General features: G+C 39.9%; 1 pseudogene; it reads right to left on the bottom strand.

The window, feature by feature from the left end:
- Positions 1-5,421, bottom strand: part of LOC105996615 — a 21,013-nt pseudogene extending 15,592 nt beyond the window's left edge.
- Positions 5,422-20,293: the final 14,872 nt, after the last annotated feature.

Below are 20,293 nucleotides of genomic sequence, written 5' to 3'. Positions count from 1 at the left end.
TATGTCTGGAGTGTGAAACCAATGGTTCATGCTGAGCCATCAACATAGATGACAGGTGGCACCCAATTTAGCAATATGAAGAATTACAAATACTCATTAGACAGTCAAGTGTTTGGCACTGGAGTTTATTTTCTCATGGAAACAGAAGCCTTTAGATCTCTAGGCCAACAGAGCCTTTGAAAACCACAAATATGCCATGCTAAAGACTCCACAGTGCTCTACTGGCTCCATGTGGATGACAAAGGTTTTCTCTGAAGTGCAACTGAGGAGTTCTTCAATTCAAGTTGCTGACAATAATTGACAACAGGGCTCCTGGCTCAGGGCACTGGCTTCTGGAAGGCAGGTGGATAGTGTTGCGTTCATAAATACATACATTTTATTTCTACTGCAGTAAACAACCATAAATAAAGTGGCTTAAAGTTACAAGTATTTGCTATTTTATAGATCTGGAGGTCAGAAATCCTAAACAGTCTCACTGGGTAAACGTTTGGGTGAGCTGGGCTTGGCTCCTTCTAGGGCTCTAGGGAGAAACAAGGTCTTTTTCAGCCTCTTGAAGCTGCCTACAATTCTTGGCTACAGGTTCTTTTTCTTCAGGTACAAACACAGCAAGAGAAGGTGATATCCTGAGGTTGCTAGATGTCCACATCTTTTTTTTTTTTGTTTGATTTTCTCCTTTTACTTATAAGAGCCCCATGATCTCACTGGACACACTAGGAGAACCCACATCCATTTCCATACTTCATTATCACATATCTCATATGTACATCTCAAGGATTAGGCTATGGACAGTTATCTTCAGAGGGAATTATTCTTCCTTGAGTATCAGGAGAAAGGGTTTCTGCCTGTGTTTAGAAATTATTTAGGTGCTAAATTTCATTGATAATGTTTTGGAATTCTCTGTAGAGCAATTTTCCTGCCTGACATTTTTATTGTCTCTCATCTAAGATAATGAGTTTCTAATAAATTAAATAAAAGCCAGGCAATATTTAGAAGGAGTAGTCATGCTTTCCTTTTCTTTTTGGCAATATTGGGGTTTGAATTTAGAGACTTATGCTTTGCTTGGCTTGCTTGCTTGGCTGGCACTCTACTCGTTGAGTTACTCCTCCATCTTTGCTTTTTGCTTGCTGTTTTGGAGATGGAGACTCACACATACTTCTGCCCAGAATGGCTTTGAACCACAGTTTTCTGGATCTCAGCCTCCTGAGTAGCTGTGATTATGATGTAAGTCATAGGTGCCTGTCTTGAAGTAGAACACTTTTTTAATATATATATTTATATATTTTTTATTGTAAAGATACTGTACAGAAGGGTTACAGCTATGTGAGTAGGGTAATGAGTACATTTCCTGTTGAGCATTGTTTCCCACTCCTTTGTTTTTTCCCCTACCATCCCTTTCCTCCCCACCTCCGAAACTCCTCCCTCCACCCCAAGTTGTAAAGTACATTTTCAACATAGTGTCTTGTATATAGTTTCATTGTTACAATGGGTCAACCTGTTTTCTTATTTCAGCTTTTTGTTATTTCCCTTCTCCTCTCCAAATTAGAAAAATGTATATACAAGATGCAGGGCACTGGAATCAAATACTGTGAGAACAGGAGTTATACCATGGGGGAAGAATAAACAAAAGAAACAAAAAATCACATAGTACATTATAAGTACATTAAAAACAACAAAAACAAAGATAAAAACCACTGTGTCCCTATTTTGGGGTGCATTTCGCTTAGCATCATCTTATATGGTCATATGTACATAGCTTTTCACCTTTTCTGGTTGTCCTAGACATATACTAGTTGTTGCAAATAAAGGAAACGATGGGACCTATGTTTCTTTGGGCCTCGGTTACTTCACTCAATACAGTTTTTCCAAGTCTTTTTACTTTTTAACAAATGGGGTGGTGTCATTCTTTTTGATGGAGGCATAGAACTCATATATATATATATATATATATATATATATATAAAGTGTCTCTCCTAGAGACACTTTATTAACCCCTGCACAATGCACCATAGGTGATGTGTCCTCCGTTGTGACCCTCTCTTATCTGGTGGGAGCTCTGTTTATCTTTTTCTTCAATAAATCTTGGCGATTTTACTTTTGCCTCTGTGTCCATGGACACATTCTTTGAGAACACAGAGACAAATGACCCCATCCAGGTGTTGCAAGTTTCTGGTATCAACTCTGTCTCTCAGCCTTCTGTACAAGCCCTGTTCCTACTCAATGCCCACTGTCCCCCACCAACCACCCCCTTTCCATTCAGATGGCTCTTGTTACATTCTTGTTTTCTTTCATGTTTTCCTGTTTCTTTTCAATTTGGTGAAGATCCCGTCGAATTCTCACCTTTTGATCCAGAAAGGCAAAGCCAGGTTCTCCATAGAGGGCAGTAGGAGGCCAGAAAGTGGGCTGTGGGTGATCATACAGTGTATTTCTACTGTCATATTGCATTTGAGACAGAGACAGAGACAGATATAGACGTAGAGACAGAGAGAGGACAGAAAGAAAGATGAATGGAGAGATAGAAGGAGGGGGGAAAGGAGAGGAGCTAGCCAGGATTGGCAGCCACCGAAAGGTCGTAGGACAGTCCCCAGGCAGCAGTGGCCTCTTCTTGGCTAATGGAATCAATGGCATGCTGGAAAGAGTCTCCACAGGAGTTGAACCCAGGCTACCGTTGATGGGGCTGCAAGGAGCAGAGGAATCTTGCTGGGGTTTCATTTAAATGGATGCATTTTTACAAATATTAGTTTCTAGCTCATGTGAGAAACAATTAAGCCTGACTCTAGTTGTACATATTAAATTATAACAGGGGTGAGGCAAATGAAGAGGTGCTTAGTAGATTTAAGTAAAGAATTAATAGAATAGAAATTGGTACCGTGAAATGAGTGCAGCGTCGATCTAATCTAATGGTGCATTTACTTATAGTCCCCAAATAGATAAAGTGGTCAGAGGTTTTTCTTTCTCAGAGAATCTTATGGCTGAAGGTCTTAAAGAACTTTGTAAAATATCCTTATAAAGTAATTAAATCTCTCCTGGAAGTTGGGGGGTGGGAGAAAGAAGAAGCCATCTGTAAAATAAAATGCATGTACTTATTTTCCCTCCCTCCCTTCCTCCCTCTCTTTCTCTCTCTCTCCCTCCTGCCCTCTCCCCATCTCTCTCTTTCTTTCTCTCTTTCTCTCTCATTATTTCATTTCTTTCCCTCCCTCCCTCCCTCCCTCCCTCCCTCCCTCTCTTTCTTCCTTCCTTCCTCCCTACCTCCCTCTTTCTTCCTTCCTCCCTCCCTCCCTCTCTCTCCCTTTCTTTCTTCCTTCCTCTCTCCCTCCCTCTCTCTTTCTTTCTCTCTCTCTTTCCCTCCTTTTCTTTCTTTCTTTCTTTCTTTCTTTCTTTCTTTCTTTCTTTCTTTCCTTCTTTCCTTCTTTCTTTCCTTCTTTCTGTGTGTGGGTTCTGGAGCTTCAACTAAGGACCTGGGTGCTGTCCCTAAGTTTTTGCCCCCCCTCAAGGCTGGTGCCCTACCACTTGAGCCACAACTCCACTTTTGTCTTTTTGGTCGTTAATTGTTGCTAAGAGTCTCATGGACTTTTCTGCTTGGGCTGTTGTTCCTGATTCTCACCAGTGCCCGGATTTTCTATTACTTTTTGCCAATAAGAATTTTTCTCTTTCTGCTGTCGCAAACATTTTTGTAGAGTGGAAAGGTAGTCTGCAACATTGAGTTGGTATTCCTTGGACCACTAGAAATCCCACCATATCTGAGGTGTCTCTACTGTCATCTCCTATAGAAATGATTGCCACTTCTGACAGAAGTCAACACTCATGCTAAGCACCTCTGTTAACATGTACTTTGGGGCTGCTATTAAACTAAAAAGGATTTCTTGAACACAAGTACTCTGACAATCCTTTAGTCAAGTTTATACTCAAGACAGCTTTTAAACAATTAGTGACTGTGTATTATGTACAACATGATGACCAACGATTGTCTTGAATAACATGGGATGAGATTTAATTACCTCACTTAGTACAGTGTCCAATAAAAAATGTACACACTATTTCTGGACTGTTGGATCTCAGTTGATGGAGTAAATGAAACTTCAGAATTGTTAGGCAGTATCCTATTTTAGGGTCTATTGGTATACTTTCATAAGGGTCCTTACAGTTTTTAATTTAATTTTTACAATTTTATTTCTTGTTTCATTGTCTTTAGTAGTTGTATAAAGGGAATACCACTCAACATGACATGTATGCGTATAATGCATTACCTTTACATCTGCCTAACCATATCTCCTATGTGTCTAACCATATCTATCACCTCAATTTACCTGATCTCATTTGAAGTAGGTTTTCCATTTTTAGTTTTATTCTTTGGTGTGTGTGTGTGTGTGTGTGTGTGTGTGTGTGTACTGGGATTAAACTCAGTGCCTCACACTCTTGATTGGCTTTTATTACTCAAGGTTGGCACTCTACCACTTGAGCCACAATTTCACTTTCTAAACCAGGGTCACTGAATATCATGAAACTGTGTTCATCATTTTACATATATACACAGATTTAGCCTTATCTAGAGAATGAATACTTAAGTTTCATGAAAGTTTCAAGGAACTTGTCATTTGAAAGGATTTAATAATCATTCCATCAGGGTGTTTTAACTATTTACCTGGAATGAGAAATAGAGTAATGTGAATGAAGGATAACCACTGTTAATTTACAAGCTCATAGTGATGTATATAAATATCTTATTGACCTGTACATTCTCTTGGCTTAAAATACAGTATTATCCTTGATTCTAAATATTCTCTATATGTCTTACTATTTCCATTATTTTTTGTTCCCTCAATCTCTTCTCTCATAGTCATAACTTCACAATCCACTAAACCTGCAAACAGCTTTTCTCTTATTACCTTTGGTATCCAACCTTGGTATCCAAGGAGTTCAAGTAGTCTCTCTAGAGGAGAGACTGTGGTCTCCCATTTTTAAACAAATGTCATTGCCAAGATCCTTTGACTCTTACCTAACTCTTCCAGTTCACGTTATGGCCATATATATCAGTATCCTACTGTCACCAATACAGTGATCATTTGGTAAATTAGTGGCCTAGATTACACACACACACACACACACACACACATTTGGTAAATTAGTGTCCTAGATTACACACACACACACACACACACACACACACACACAAGGATTAGCTTGGTTTTCAAATGGCAGGTAATAAGGGGTAATGGCCTATATTCAGTAATACCTCATTAATAAGTGTGACTATGTGTGATCATGGAAAAGACTGGCAATCAGGGCATTTGGGTCTCATGCCAGCTCTACCATATGCCCTCAGCATGCCATTTAACCTCCTCTTCTCACCTTAATCGCAAAAGGTCCTTTCTGAAATACCATTATATGATTTTTAATAGGCCTCCTAGGCTGAGAGACCGTCATTGTGGAGAGATGTCCAACAAATCAGAGCTATTTTAGAGTTTCCAAAGTGCTTGTCTTGTCTATTGCTTAATCAGTGGTTTATAAGAAATCATTGTGATTATTGAAGCATAGGGCACCATTTTTACAGCTTCCATTAAGGATAGAAGACAGGCAGTGGCTGTGTAGGCTCAATAAATCATTTGTATTGGGAATATATTTGTTAATTTTCCTGCACATTGTGTAATTATTGCATCACTTTCTTTCCAACACTCATAAGTGGGGGATTAGAGCTGACATTTGGTTGAAGGAGTGCTCTGCCTTTGATAGCATAGTGAGCAGTCACTGTTAAGAACTGTATTTCTCTCTGAAAGGTTTTTGCTGCTAGGCATGGACTTGGCTTTAGTTCTTCCTGTGTTAGGTGGGCTCTCTGAGATATCCAAGACTATCCCCAACAGCAGATGTAACCTTTGAAGGACCAGGATGTAGTTTGTTCCTGAGAATTTGCTCAGATTCTGAAATGTTGAGAGAAACAGAATATAAGAAGCTTGCATTTAAGTTTGTAGCTGGCTCCTTTTTTTTTTTTAGATCCAAAGGGAAGGGAATCCTTCTCTTTCTCCTATAGACTCAATTGGTTCTTCTCAACAAGCATATTCAGAGCCAGCATTCATTGAACCCTCAGTGTATACCAGACCCAATTCAGATGCAGATACCTAGTACCATGGCCCTTGGGGCTACATAAGTTTCAAAGGTATCACCTATTGTCCCTGAATCAGAAGTCAACATATTTCATCAGTTCCTACTCTGTAACTCCACACATACACACACTTTAGAGAGATTTCTTTTCTCATTGCCTTGAAGGCTTTTCTATCTCTAATAGCATTAGGTATAGTTGGCAGTTTTCCACAGTTATTTATCTCATACACTCACATATAAATGGCACACACACCCTCCATCTAGAAACAAGTACAGGGGTTTGGAGGCACGGCTACTTTGTTAGAGCACTAGCCAATGAGACAAAATGTCAAATACCGAGTTCAAGAGTTCAAGTCCTGGATCAAACCTAAGAAAAGCAAGTATAGACACATGTGCACATATATAGTCATCTTTTGGTTTCTTCAGGGGAGAAGAAGTTGGAGCCAGGATCCCCCACAGATACTTCAATCTGCAGATGTTCAATTCTCTTATATATAATGGCATAGTATATGCATATGCCCTTCTTCCTGCATACATTATTTATGCTACCAAGTGCAAAGTAAATCCCATGCAAATAGCTGCTATATTATATTATTTACGCAGTAATGAAAAGAAAAAGCCTGTAATGTGCCAGTGCATTTTGTTTAGAATATTGTTGATCTGTGGTTAGTTGAATGTATAGTTGAAGAACTGGATACAGAGGGCTGATTGTATCATCTAGACGCGCCAGTGGAGCCATGTACATGTACATATACACAGAAAGGTAATACACACAGACACACAGACACACAGACACACACACAGACACACACACACACACACACACACACAGCTATTGCAAGTAGCTTCCCTCCTCTTTAGTCTTACACCAGGCAGTTTTCAAACACTTTTGTTTGCTCTGGTCTTGAAGCATAGAACTAACTGTGCTCCAAGTGTGACCCTTACATGCCTCCTTCTTGAGTGGCATGCCTACTTCCTGCTTCTGGCTTCCCACTAATTAAGGATGGAGGGTTGTGAGGACAAAGGGCTAAAACCAAAGGCTCTGTCTATGGATGTAGGTTGAGCAGATAAGGAATTGTGATTAGAGAGATAAGGTTGGTCTTAGGACCTGACTGTGGCTTAAGGGGCTTCAGATGAGCTAACATAGCGCTATAGAATGTTTCACTCAGAAAACTCCAGCAATAGTAACTCGAGGTGGGGTAAAAGCCTGAGGGCATATAAAAAAGGACCTTCGGCTGTTTCTTTTTTTTTTTTTTAAAGGAAAACTAAGGATGATTACATGTTTTTAATTGTGAAAATATTGTACAGAGGGGTTACAATTACATGGGCAAGATAATGAGTACATTTTCTTTTTTTAATTTTTTATTGTGAAAATACTGCCTTCGGCTGTTTCTTCCATCTTTTGCCTTGTTTCTTGTCTCTCTATGAGATGCTGCAAAAAGACTAAGTAAAATTGACATTCGTTTTATAATCCTGTGTTCTTAGAGATGAGCACTTCTCCATGGCATGGCTGAGACCGCAAATTCTCTTTACAATATATATAATCTGGCACCTAACCTGAGCTTTAAGGATCAGAGTATTTTGGGTGCCCTGGGAGAGAGGACAACGTGGCTTGCTTTTTCATGCATATTGCAGTCATGTGGAGTGAGCTCAAAGGAATGACTGTGCTCCCTTGCAGTAGAATAGCCATGTAATCCATTCTGCTAGCTAGTCTTGGGCAAGCCACCCCCTATCTCTATGTCGCTATGTCTTCCTTTTCTCATCTGTAAAAATAAAGAGGTGGCACTAGGAAAGGTAAAAGCCCTTTTAGTGATCATGTTATGATGAATTGACATGTTTAGGCTTCAATTGACCTGAGGACAGAATGGTACCAGGGATGAGCATCTGAACAGGATCCAAATGAAGAGGACATTACTGTAAGCTCTGTCCTCCTTATAAGAAACTGGAGAGTCTAAGTTCAGCCTAGAGGCATATCAGGTGGCTTGTAACTGGATATATTCTCACCACCATCTGGATGTGGTTGCCAAAGTTTGATAGGGGCAAAGGCAAAAGGCAAAGGCAAAGGGACCTGTGTTGTCATTTCACTGAGAGACTCCTACTTCGGTTAGGGTGGGAACCAAAAGAATTGCAGACACGAAATCCTGTCAAGTGGTATCTCCCAAGGTGTGGAACTCTGATAGAGCTGTTTAACCTCTCTGATCTCCAGGAGATTCATCTGTAAAGTACATGTATAATGACTCCTGCCAGGGTCTTGTATTAGCGGAAGTATGCAGAAGTGCCCACTGGAGGACCTATGGAAGTGGTCCTTGCCCAGACACTCAACCCAAGATTGTAGCAAAGTCTATAGAACAAAGCATGTGAATGAATCACATTTTATTCCACTGGTGCTTGGGCAGCTTTTGCTTTTAAATATTCCTGCTTGCAGGAAGCTTTCTAAAGGTCAGTTCCTCACAGCTTGTTAAGGAAGTTGATTAAATCATCTGTCAGTTTGAGAAGAAAAAAGTGGATGGATTTAAACAGCACCTTCCCTGATGATGTATACATTTTCTTAAAAAAAATCAAGATGAGACTGTTAGAGCTCTTGTGTTATTATCCACAGGGTATGGGTGATGGTGCTAGGCTGTGGTGCTGTGGCGCATGGCTTTTTGTTTCTGCCCAGCTACTAGCCCTGCTTCTGTCACTGTCAGTTACTAGAGAACCCTTCATGCTGTGATACCCAAGGGGGCTTCATTTCTGCTTCCTGAGGAGGAGTGGCAGGGGCCAGATAACTTCAGGAGGTGAGCAAATTGGATTGATCTCCAGCTGTACACAGGGTGAGGACTGTCATGCCTAAAGTGTTCATCATCAGGGCGGGTGTTGTAAAATCCATCTGCTGGCAGAACCCTATAGCCTGGCAGTTCTAGCTAGTCAGCAGAGTCTGGGAGAGGCCAGGCAGGGCTGGGGTTCCATATGCTCCTCTTGAAGCCTAGCTACATGTTTGCACTGTATCACCCCTCAGAAACATGAAGAGGGGCTTTACTGCTAGTGTAGATTCCTCAAATATCATAATTAAGGTTCTGGGTTATGTGCTTTCCAGATGAGTCATGGAGGAATCTGTCTGTGTTCTTGTGTGTCTGGTTTCTGATATCTGTTGAGATGTTAATTGGTGTACTTTCCTACTTTTCTCTTCCTTTTCTTTCCCTTTGCTTTCTCCCTCCCTACCTTCCTCCTTTCTTCCCTCTCTTCCTGGTCCCCCCTTCTCTCTCTGTGTCTGTGTCTGTCTCTCTGTCTGTGTCTGTCTGTCTGTCTCTCTTCTCCCCCTTATTCTCTTGCAGATAACTGGTTCAGCACTCTCATTGATTCAGGACACTCCCTTAGTAGAAGTAGCCCGTTCATCATTCTCTTTTGTGTGTGGGGAGGAGGGTTTAAAAGTGTGATTTCTCAGGCAAAACTAAAGATTTTCTTCAGGAGGTAGAAGGAAAGGAGTTTACTTTTGGAGATAGGGAAGGAAACCTTAGAGAAGTACCAGAAGCCAGAGGATTCTTTCTACTGACTCCCACCCGACCCAACCCCAGTAGGCTGGGTTACAAGAGGGGAGAACTGTGCTAGAGGTGCTGGAGCAGTTGCCCTTTGAGATCTGCTCTATGCATTCACTCCTAGTTTGGCATTCTACTCCTTCTCTAGGCCAATCGTTTGTCTTTTCTCAAGAACACATACACTCTGCAGTCCTCCTGTTTCTGATAGGTAGTGGCTATATGATATAGAAACTTCTCCTAGTGACATGGAAATATGTTCTTTCCCATGCCCCCAGAGGAACCAGGGAATCTGTGTCTGGTTACATGAGCATTGTTGGGGAGATTAGAACTAAAAACATACTTTTAAATCCTTTTAAAATAGGATTTTGCTTTGAGGTAGAACAAATAACAAAAGTACACAGTGCTTCCCTTGGGTGCTGGCATTTCATTTTTATTACCCTTTTATTGAATATTCAATAAAAGAATATGACACCCTTTCAAATAGTGTTCTTGTAACCTACTGCTATGAAGCTAAATGAAGACAAGCAGAGCTGTGCTTTCAGCACAAGTAGCATTTAACTAATTCTAAGACTTACAGTTTTCCTGTATTGAGCACACTCTAAATGTATAGCATTAATTGCCTTGGTAATAGCTCAGTGATTTCACTTGCATATTGCACTACATTCTACAGTTCAGCACTTTTGTTTTAGAATGGTCATGAACTTGAATCAGTGCTATTGTAGGTTAGTAATAATACTATTTTCATCATTCATTTATTCCACAAAAATGTATTGGGGGCCTTTGAATCCTGAGATTTTGCATTAAGTTCTTATAAAAAGACAAGCTAGTGCATGTCACTTTCATTGTCAGTGAATTTTTCAAACTACTAGGCAATATAGACTCAGCTCACTCTACCCCAATGACCCTTCTTAAGTTCTAGGGCAGTGCTGGGCAGAGTTGACACTGAGAGCAGAAAAAGAGGCTGGCTAGCCAATCAGGGCAAAGGCCCTTCCCCTAGCGGATCTGCATTTTACACTATTGCCTTGAACAGTCCCTATTCAGACCCCTTGGCATCACCATGGCCTTGAGTAGTTGTGCCTGTGGGTTCCTGTGCATCAAATCATGGCCCATTGTCCCTGGAAGACTTGCACATGAACAATGGACTGATTGGACCCCTGGTGGGTGCTGGAATGGACGTGCCCATTAGAGGGCTAAATGACAATAGAGGTGCAGGTAGCATGGAGCTTCTCATTGGTTCTGGGGACTGATAGGACTCACATTGTTCTTTCCTAGACTCAGCTTATTAACTCAGCAGAGTTTGGGTTGTACCCTCCCTTGGGAGAGTCCAGCAGGAGCTCTGTTTATCTTTTTGTTTAATAAATCTTTGTTGTTTTACTTCTTTGTCTGGGTCCATCTGGGTCTGTGGACTCATTTTTCAAGATCATAAAGACAAAGGACCTGATCCAGGAGTTGTAGTCTTTCAGTATCAACTCAATGCTCATGTAATTCAGGCCCTGGGGATGGCATTCAGAAGACTTGCTGAAGAAAAGAGTATCCAAAATAGAAGGGAAAGAAAAAGGATAAGCAGCATGTCTAGAGGCAGTACATTTCAATTGCACTATTTGGCTCAGGGACATTTTTTGTTTAAAAAAATGAGCCTATAATTTTTGGTTCAGTAATTTGTACAGTTGACAACTTTGTCCTGGTACTCTGTCCTAGATTCTGCCAAGTTTGTAGACAGGCTCTTTCAGTTCAATTATGCTCCTTTTACATAGAAAAAGTGCAAGTATTCTGAAAAAAAATTACAAAGGCTGGTGCAAAAAGTGTAGCATTTAGCATTTTCAACTGATGATTGATTACTTTGTTCTATCTAGAAAGTTACAATACTTGCCATATCCAAATGCCTCCAGGGAAATCCAGGTTTAGCAGGCTCTAATCTACTTCTGTTTTCCTAGAGGATAACCTGTCAGCTGTCAGAACTAAATTTTTCTTGTCCTGTTGCCCTTGCCCTCCACAAGGCTGAAATAAAGCTCTGATGAGTCTGATACAGCCCCTCCTGGAGCCATCAAGTTCTCAAGAGAAAGGATTGTATTAACAGTCTTTTTGCAACAGAGTTGCTAAGTGGGACCAAGGAGCTCATTGGATTTGGCAGTTAGGAGCCCACTGGAAACTTGGATCCAGAAGACTCAAAAGAAGCGGACTGAGGAATAAATAAGAGCTCAGAAAACAGAAGTCCTGAGTGGGATCTTGTTAGTCAGACCTTGGTTTGACGTTGGGGTTTGGAAGAAGGTGAAGGTTTTAGGGTCAAACAATAGTACAGGAAAGACAAGGATAAATATTGTGATCTATGTTCTTCTACATGTTCTTAAACAGGAAAGTCAATAAAAAAACAAACCGCAAGGACACATTTCTGTTCGCCCCCAAGTAACCATTCCAAACAGAAAAACTTTAACACATTCCAAGTTATTAACAATGTCCTCCCTCCACAACCCCCCCCACAGTTCCCATTTTTTCTTTTGAAATCATAAAGAGCAATGCTTTGTGAACATTCTTGTTACTATCAGCGTAAGGAAGTAGACTGTTGTTCTACAAATGCACACCATGTCATTACGTGTGTTTGTGCTGTCTGTGCCCATGCAAAGAGCCTGGGATTCCTGTTTCCAGAGTCTGTCTGTCATCTCTTATGGGACCTTCACACATCAGTGACTCTGATTATCTCATGTCACAGCCCATCAGTTGGCTTAACTCCAAGAGAACGTGAAATTGCCTAACAAGCCTCCAAATGTGAATGGCTCCACATTGGCTTAATCACGCATGATGTTCGCTGGTCTCATCTGTTCCTGTAGACCAGATGCAACTCTCAGCTGTTATACAAAAACATTTCTAGAACCTGGCATGGTTATCTCAGTGAAGATGGGCCTTTTTATCTCTTTCTTTTAGTCCCCAGGGTGAGTTTCATTCAGGAACTACACCCTTCTCTTCTGTTCTCTATGCTGCCCTTTCTCTCAGGCTATAATCTTTCCATCATCTCACTCCCCTAAAATTGATCTTAGGCAATCTGGCAAAATTATTTTAAGCACAGACTAAAAAAATACAGTGGTTGGAGTGACAGATGATATTGGAAACTTTGGATATTAGATTCTCAGGGACATACCTGTGTACATATGCCCAGGAAATTTTGCCAGTTAGTGGGGTACAGGCATTTGCTTGATGCCAACCCTGTCTCCAGAGTGATCTTAGAAGAGTATTTGATAATCTGGCGGCTGTTAGTAGTAATAGTTATGGTCAAAACTTCTCCTGTTGAAAAGGTACACATTCTATGAAGAAACTTCACTGTGGTGGTTGCAAAGATATATAAACTGCCAGTCTTGCTGTACATCTAGTGTGGAAGCAGTGAGGCAGAAGCTATAAACAATCAGACACATATACTGCACAGAAGAGAGTGAGCACTATGATATGAAGGAAGCTAATGGGGTTAGTCTGCTAACTTCTTAGAAGATGGAGATAAATGTGTGGGAGAAGACGATTGTTTGTCAATGATCCAGAGGCTCAGAGAGACTGTTTCTCCTAAAACTAGCAGATTCTTAAACAGCAAAGGGCTCACTATGTACAAAGGGCTCTCTATGTACAAACTAACCAATCCAGAACCAACATTCTGAACTGCCCCATCTGTTTTTCACCTTCCAGGAGGCAACATCCTTTCACTTCAAGCAGCGAAGGCCAAGTTCCGGACAAACAAAACACATCTACAGTCCTGAACCATACCTCATTATGCATAGGAGCCATTCCTAAGCAATATTTTACATTCACTGTCCTGCCTTACCTTTCTCATGGAAAATACAGTGAAGGCCTTGGGCATCTTTTCTCTTACCCCCTTTGCTCTTTTACCAAGCTTGGTGTGCTTCCCCCAGGGGCTCTGTGTGGGTACTGTGCTTTCTTCCTCTTAGGAAGTGCAACATCAATGGAGATTTGTTCTGAGAAATGTGTTACAGATGACCTCATTGTAGGGTTATCTTGGAGTGTACTTAAAGACAGTTACAACATCATCAGACATTTAATCTTAAGTATGAAATGGAGCACAGTTGTCTAGGTGGTCCACTTTTAATTGAAATTTTATAGGGCTCATGATTGTAATAAAAAATATTTCAATTGCATTAACCTTTCAAAGCCATCATCTGGTTATCCCCATATGTTAAACTCCTGTGGGTACATTTTGGGATAAAACTAGGAGCAAGTGGGAAGAAGAAGGCAATTTACATAAAAATGGAAAGAGCTTGAATCTTGGGACATCTGCTCTTAGGGGTTCTGGAGGAGAGAGGTGAGCCTTCCTCTTTGACATTAAATTCTTTACCAAAAAAAGATTTCTGAAGATGACACCATATTATACCTACATATATATAATAGTTTTCTCCAAGAAGCCACTTGATTTGGATTGTTGTTTTCATTCAGTCACTCATAAATGTTTCTGTAGTAAGTTTATTTACTCTAAAGATTATGTATGAACATCCTTGTGTACCTTAAAATTCTTCAAAGTAAGATGAATGCATCCAAAGATGGATATTTGGCTGCAGTGGAATGTACTGTGAAGAAATGTGGGTCCTGAAAATTTCTAGAAGGTCAGACATGGTCACTTCCTACATATTCATGGACACAGCCAGTAAAGTTGTTAGACAAGTATTTCACCATTGTCACCATAGAATTCAAGAGTTTCAGCATGATTATTCTATAACTAAGTCATCACATACTGTGTATTGCTGAGGGAACAGAGAGAGAAGGTGGTCACTGTGGTTGGATCCCTGGATTGTACAGAAGTTGATAAAGTCCAAAATACAACTGTTATACTAGTAAAGTGTTATCAGAAGTAGATATGCTAGAACTTGACTCTTCCAGATTTTCCCATGAGGACACTGAACTCCTGAGTGCAAAGACAGGGGTAGGGGCTTGGTAGCCTGTGACAACTACAGCATCTCTTCTTGGGACTTCATCAATGGCAGAGAATCTTCACACTTTTTTTTTTTTGGAGGGGGGAGTCCAGTCGTGGGCCTGAACTCTGAACTCTGAACTCTTCAGCTCAAGGCTAGCGCTCTACCACTTGAGCCACTGCGCCACTTCTGGCTTTTTTATTTTTGCTTATGTTGTGCTGAGGAATCGAACCCCGGGCCTCAGGCATGCAAGGCAAGCACTCTACCATTGAGCCACCTTCCCAGCACCAGAACCTTCACTCTTTGAGGTTACATCTCTTCATTGGCAAATGCCATTATCATTAGGACCCAAATTTGAAGATGTTCTGGGTCAAAATGAGTGAAAATTTCAAGGCAGAGTCACATTTCTTTTTTTTAGCTTATAAATTGGGTTGAATGAGAATCTGCTAAGAAAAGATTTCTAGAAAGTTTTGAGCAATAACAACAGCATCAGCACACTGAATTCCCAAATGCATACAGTAGAAGTATCATTTTTGGACAAAATACAGGCTCATTTACATGCATTGATATGGTAAAGGATCAGTGAGGTAGACTGGCTGTTGGTTTTGTCAGCAATTTCACTAGTCAGCAAATGTTGAAAGTAGTAAAGCCAGATTGATACCACCCACTGCCCATCCATATTTGCCTCTGTAATTAGGTATGATAGCATCTTCCATAATTATAAGCAGCCCAGATAAGGAAATAATTTCTGGACATTATTTGGAGAAGCTGGGTATCAATAAAAGCTAAGAATATTATTTATGATTTCAGAAATGGATATATTTACTTTTACTATTGCTTGGGGTCACTAAAAGCAAACATCCAAGAGAAAAAGGATTCATAGAGGAAGAGGAATGTATCTCAAGTCTGAGAGTATGAGCATGGGTTGACTACAGCCATTCAGGAGACCACCTTCCAGTTCCTCACTAACTACACAGCCAATTGTCTCTCTGTATTGTTGTCTGATAATGTTGATGCTACTTTCAAGCTACTTCTGGGGAATCAGTTCCACTCTACATGAGGGTATTGTAATTGTCAAAAGAGGTTAATACATTTAAGAGAATTTTTGGGAAAATATTTTCAGCTTATGTTGTCATTACGAAGCTATGAATCCTATCATGTTATACAGTCTGAAGAATGAACTGCTAGAATGTAAAACATATCTACATGAGATCTAAAAAGGTCATAGAAATGGAGATCATGTCAAAGGTAGTTTAAGAGATGGGAATTAGCCCCAGGAGGATTGGGGAAAACTCTGCTCAAAGGCATGAAACCCATACCTAAGCCTTCACCATCTTGTGGCTGTTCATCCTTGGCTCAGCTCACCATCTGCAGTAAGGTAAGACTGGGAACAGGGTCAGGTAACTCCCTCAGGGAATCTCCGGTTTTGTTCTTGGGGAACCTGATCAATTCTGTGACCTCCTTTTGTACATTTCTACATGGTACACTGCAGAGCAGTCAAGACTGCAGGAATTTTATGGTGCAGGGAAGAGCATAATGTAAGTGGGAACTACTCGTTCCTAACACAAGTATACAAAAATCCTTACTATAAAGTATAACATAAAAGCTGGCTGAGCAGGTGGGAGCATCAAACAGGAAAGAAAATCAATGTAGAGGAAAGTGAGGCTATTTGGAACTGAGGGCACAGATTGAGCAATAGAAATAGAAGTTCTCGCCAATCTATTTTCCTCCTTCCCACCACTGCTACCCCTCCCCCCTTCCCACCTCGTTCCAAACTACTGTCATCTGCCTGGACTATGAATCTCCTAGGGATCCGTTAACTATCTCTCTGACCCCCTTCCGACTGTTCTCCAACTTGGATCCATCATTAAAATCCCACATATGATTGTTACATTCCCTCTCTCTCTCTTTTTAAAAAATTTATTGTGAAAAATACCGTATGGAAGGGTCAAAATTACATGGGCAAGATAATGAGTACATTTCTTATCAAACATTGTTGCCTCCTTTGTTTCCCCTTCCCATCCCTTCCCATCTCCAAACCCTCCCCACCCCCTCCCCCCCAACATCCCTCTCCCCCTCCCCTGTCCCCGCCAAAGTTGTAAAGTTCATTTTTCGACATAACGACTTGTACATCTCATTCAGTAGATGAACAGATCAAGAAAATGTGGTATATATACACAATGAAATTCTATGCTTCCATCAGAAAGAATGAAATTGCCCCATTTGTTAGGAAATGGAAAGACTTGGAAAAAATTATATTAAGTGAAGTAAGCCAGGCCCAAAGAAACATAGGTCCCATGGTTTCCCTTATTTGCAATATCTAGTATATGTCTGAGACAAGCAGAAAAGGTCAGATAAGGTGATGTTAGGTGAAATAGGCCCCAAGATAAGTATTCAAATGTTTTTTTTTCTTTCATGCGATTGTTTCTAACATATTTATAAGTTTATTTCTTTGTTGCTTTGTATGTCCCTCCCCCATGGTATAACCCCTGTTTTCACTGTATTTGATGTTGGTATAATTTGTGGAGGGGAAGGGAAAAAACAAATCGTTTAAATAGGGATACAGGGGGACCCATTGCAACAATGAGATGTCGAAAAACATTCCTTCTCTTTAAAATTCGTTGTGGCTTCCCATTGATTGTAAAATGAAGACAAAACTCACAAACTGATCAGCAAGGTCAGCCCAGTTTGGTTCCTGCCCATGGTTCACTTGTCGCCTACCGCCCCCTTCCCATGCTACCTGATCATTCTGTTTTCCTCCTTTGGTCTGCAGGCTCCTTCCCAAAACCAGGGGCTCTGCATCCAGAGTTCTTTCTGTCAGGGGCCCACACATATGTTCATTTTCAACATGTCTGGAGGAAGTAGTCACTGCCTCTCAGAGTTCCTTGCCTAAGTCAAATCCCCAATTGCAGGTCATCCCTGCTTAACCTTTGGAGCAATTTTATATGTTGGAGTATGGAATTTCCTTACAATTATCTCCACCATTAAAATATTCTTCTCTTGATAAGAAGTAACTCATCTGATTTGAGTTAAAATTATGCTCCCAGCATCCAGACACATAGTAAGTGTTTAAAAATATATACTGAGGGAGGAGTTGGGGAGGTGGAGAGGGAAGGGATAGTAGGGGAAAAACAAAGGATGGAGTAACAATGCTTCATAGGAAATGTGCTCATTACTGTGCAGTATCTTTACAACAAAAAATTAAAAAAATAGAGTATTGATTCATAAAAAATATACTGAGTAAATAAATTTTTAAAAAATAATGGAATTTCAATGTAGAATTGGAGAATAGATTTTCTCAAGATACTTTCTTGACAGGGCTATTAGAAGAATTTATAATGTAACTCACCTATCAGTCCATGTCTGATTTTCTGCTCTCCACGAGCAGAAATTGTGTTTTGAGACTTAATCTTTATGTTTTGTCAGAGGTCATCGATAGCACAGAACTTACTAAATTTCTTAATTTTTTTGAAATTCTGAGTGGAAAAAGTGTTTTCTTATAAAACCCACACACTCCAGTTTAGACGTTATTCAATTTGACCTGCAATTCAAGAGTATATCCAATTAGACTTACACAGAGATTGGATGGCATCTCCTTGCTTCCCAAGTGTCTTGCTTTTATGAATGTGGCATGTGGCCATTATGATAAAACAGATAAAATTCATGTCCTGCGAGCAGATTCAGCCATTTTCTCACCAAATATGGTTATGTTCTTTAAGATTGGTCCAAAATCACCATCCAACTGAAATGATTCATTCAAGAAGCAGTTTCTACATCCTTATCCCTAATGGGAATCCAAATAAAAAGGACATTGAGATTCCATCTCACACTAGTTAGACTGTATCATCAAGAAACCAAAAAATTGCTGGGCATGATGGCTCTTACCTGTAATCCTTGAATCTTAGAGGTTTGGATCATTCCATAGAAAAGGTTTAATAGACCCACATCAACCAAGAAACTAGATGTGGTGTAGCAATTGCCTGTCATTTCAGCTATATGAAAAGCATAAACAGGAGGACTGAGGTCCAAATCAACCCAGGTATAAGTGCAAAAAGGAGCTCAGGCATGTCTCAAATAATAAAATGGTTGTATAACAAAAGCAATGCCCTAAGTTCAAAAGCTGAATAATGAGTTGGGCACTGGAGGCTCATACTTGTAATCCTAGTTAGTCAAGAGGCTGAGATCTGAGGATCTTTACTCAAAGCCAACCCCAAGCAGATAAATCAAGACACTGATCTTCAATTAATCAGCAAAAATATGGAAGTGAAAGTAGTGTGGCACAATGTCATAGAATGCCAAACTTGAAATAAAAAGCCAAGCAAGAGCTCAAGACCCTGAGTTGACACTCCAGTAGTAATGTGCACACACACATACATACACACATGCACACAATGTACACATACACAAACACAGATGAAAATAGGAAGAAAGGTAAAGAAACAACAAATGACGTGTTTGTGGAAATTTATACATGATAATCTGGAATGCAAAGCAGTACTGCCATTATGGAAGTAAATATAGAAGTTCCTCAAAGCATATTAATATTAGACCTACCATTAGATCCATTTATAACACTCCTGGGCAGATACCCAATGGAATCAAAGTCAGCATACAATAGAGATACTTGCACATTCATGTTTATTTGAGCACTATTCATAATAGTCAAGTTATGGAATTAGAGTAAGTACCTATGAGTAGATGCTCAGATAATTGGTATAGATACACAAAGGCATATTATTCAGTAATAAGGAAGAATAAAATTATCTCATTTTCAGGAACTCATGTCTGGAACTGGAGATCATCATGTTAAATGACATAAAGCATATTCAGAAAGACAAGTATTATGTGTTTTTTTCATATGTGAAATCTAGATTATTTTTAAGACAACACAGAAGGAACACTGTTGGTAGGGAGGAGAGATGGCCAGTAGAGGACAAGGGGTGGTGAGTATGATCAAAGTTTACGCAAGGAAGAAAATATCACAAAGAAACCCATTATTCTGTATGATTAATAATTTTTAAAGGAAGTAGGTTCAAATGCAATCTAGTATTACATTTCTGACAAGAATAAATCAGTTTAGATGAGTCCTGGCAAATAGATTTTGACTTTTTCTGCACATTTTGGAACAACCTGTGATTTATTTGAAGGGACTTCTAACAATTAATTAAAGACTAGGTTGAGATGTTTAACCATCTCTCATTTATACTATCAATCCCAGGGTTGTGGGAGAACACATACACTGTTCCAATAAACCTTCCAGAAGGTGTTAGAAGCAGAGGTATGTGGTATATGGTATTTTCTCAGTTTCATAATTATTTTCTTTGGACCATTTAGTGAAAGCAGTATGCTAGTTAAGAGAGGTATACAACTACAGAAAATAACTTGAAGTACTTGTTGGTTGTTCCATAAACCCAAACTTCATAAATCTCATGTTTAATTCTCAAATTGGTGGCATGTTAGAGTACATAAAATTAGTCTCCATTACTGATGGTCTCATGCATGTAAAAGTGCCTAGCACAGTTTCCAGCAGTAAGTAATAATAAAAGTGGATTTCAAGTGCCAAGAACTTGAATGTAACAGGAGCTTCCTTTTTTCCTTCAGCTTTATTTTAGGATGTTTTCTACCTAGGAAATCATACTAAAGTCCCCTTTTATTAAATATTAATTTGTCTAAACATGGAAGCTTGTGGACTCACATATTTTCCAAGACTTCTTTTTGCTTCCAAAGAATTATGATTTGCTCTGATGAAGGAAACTTTAAACATACAAAACTAATTGCAGACTG

This window comes from Dipodomys ordii, unplaced genomic scaffold, assembly GCF_000151885.1.
Source record: "Dipodomys ordii isolate 6190 unplaced genomic scaffold, Dord_2.0 Scaffold133, whole genome shotgun sequence".
NCBI classification, from domain to species: Eukaryota; Metazoa; Chordata; class Mammalia; order Rodentia; family Heteromyidae; genus Dipodomys; species Dipodomys ordii.
This window is presented reverse-complemented; position numbering and strand designations above follow the sequence as displayed.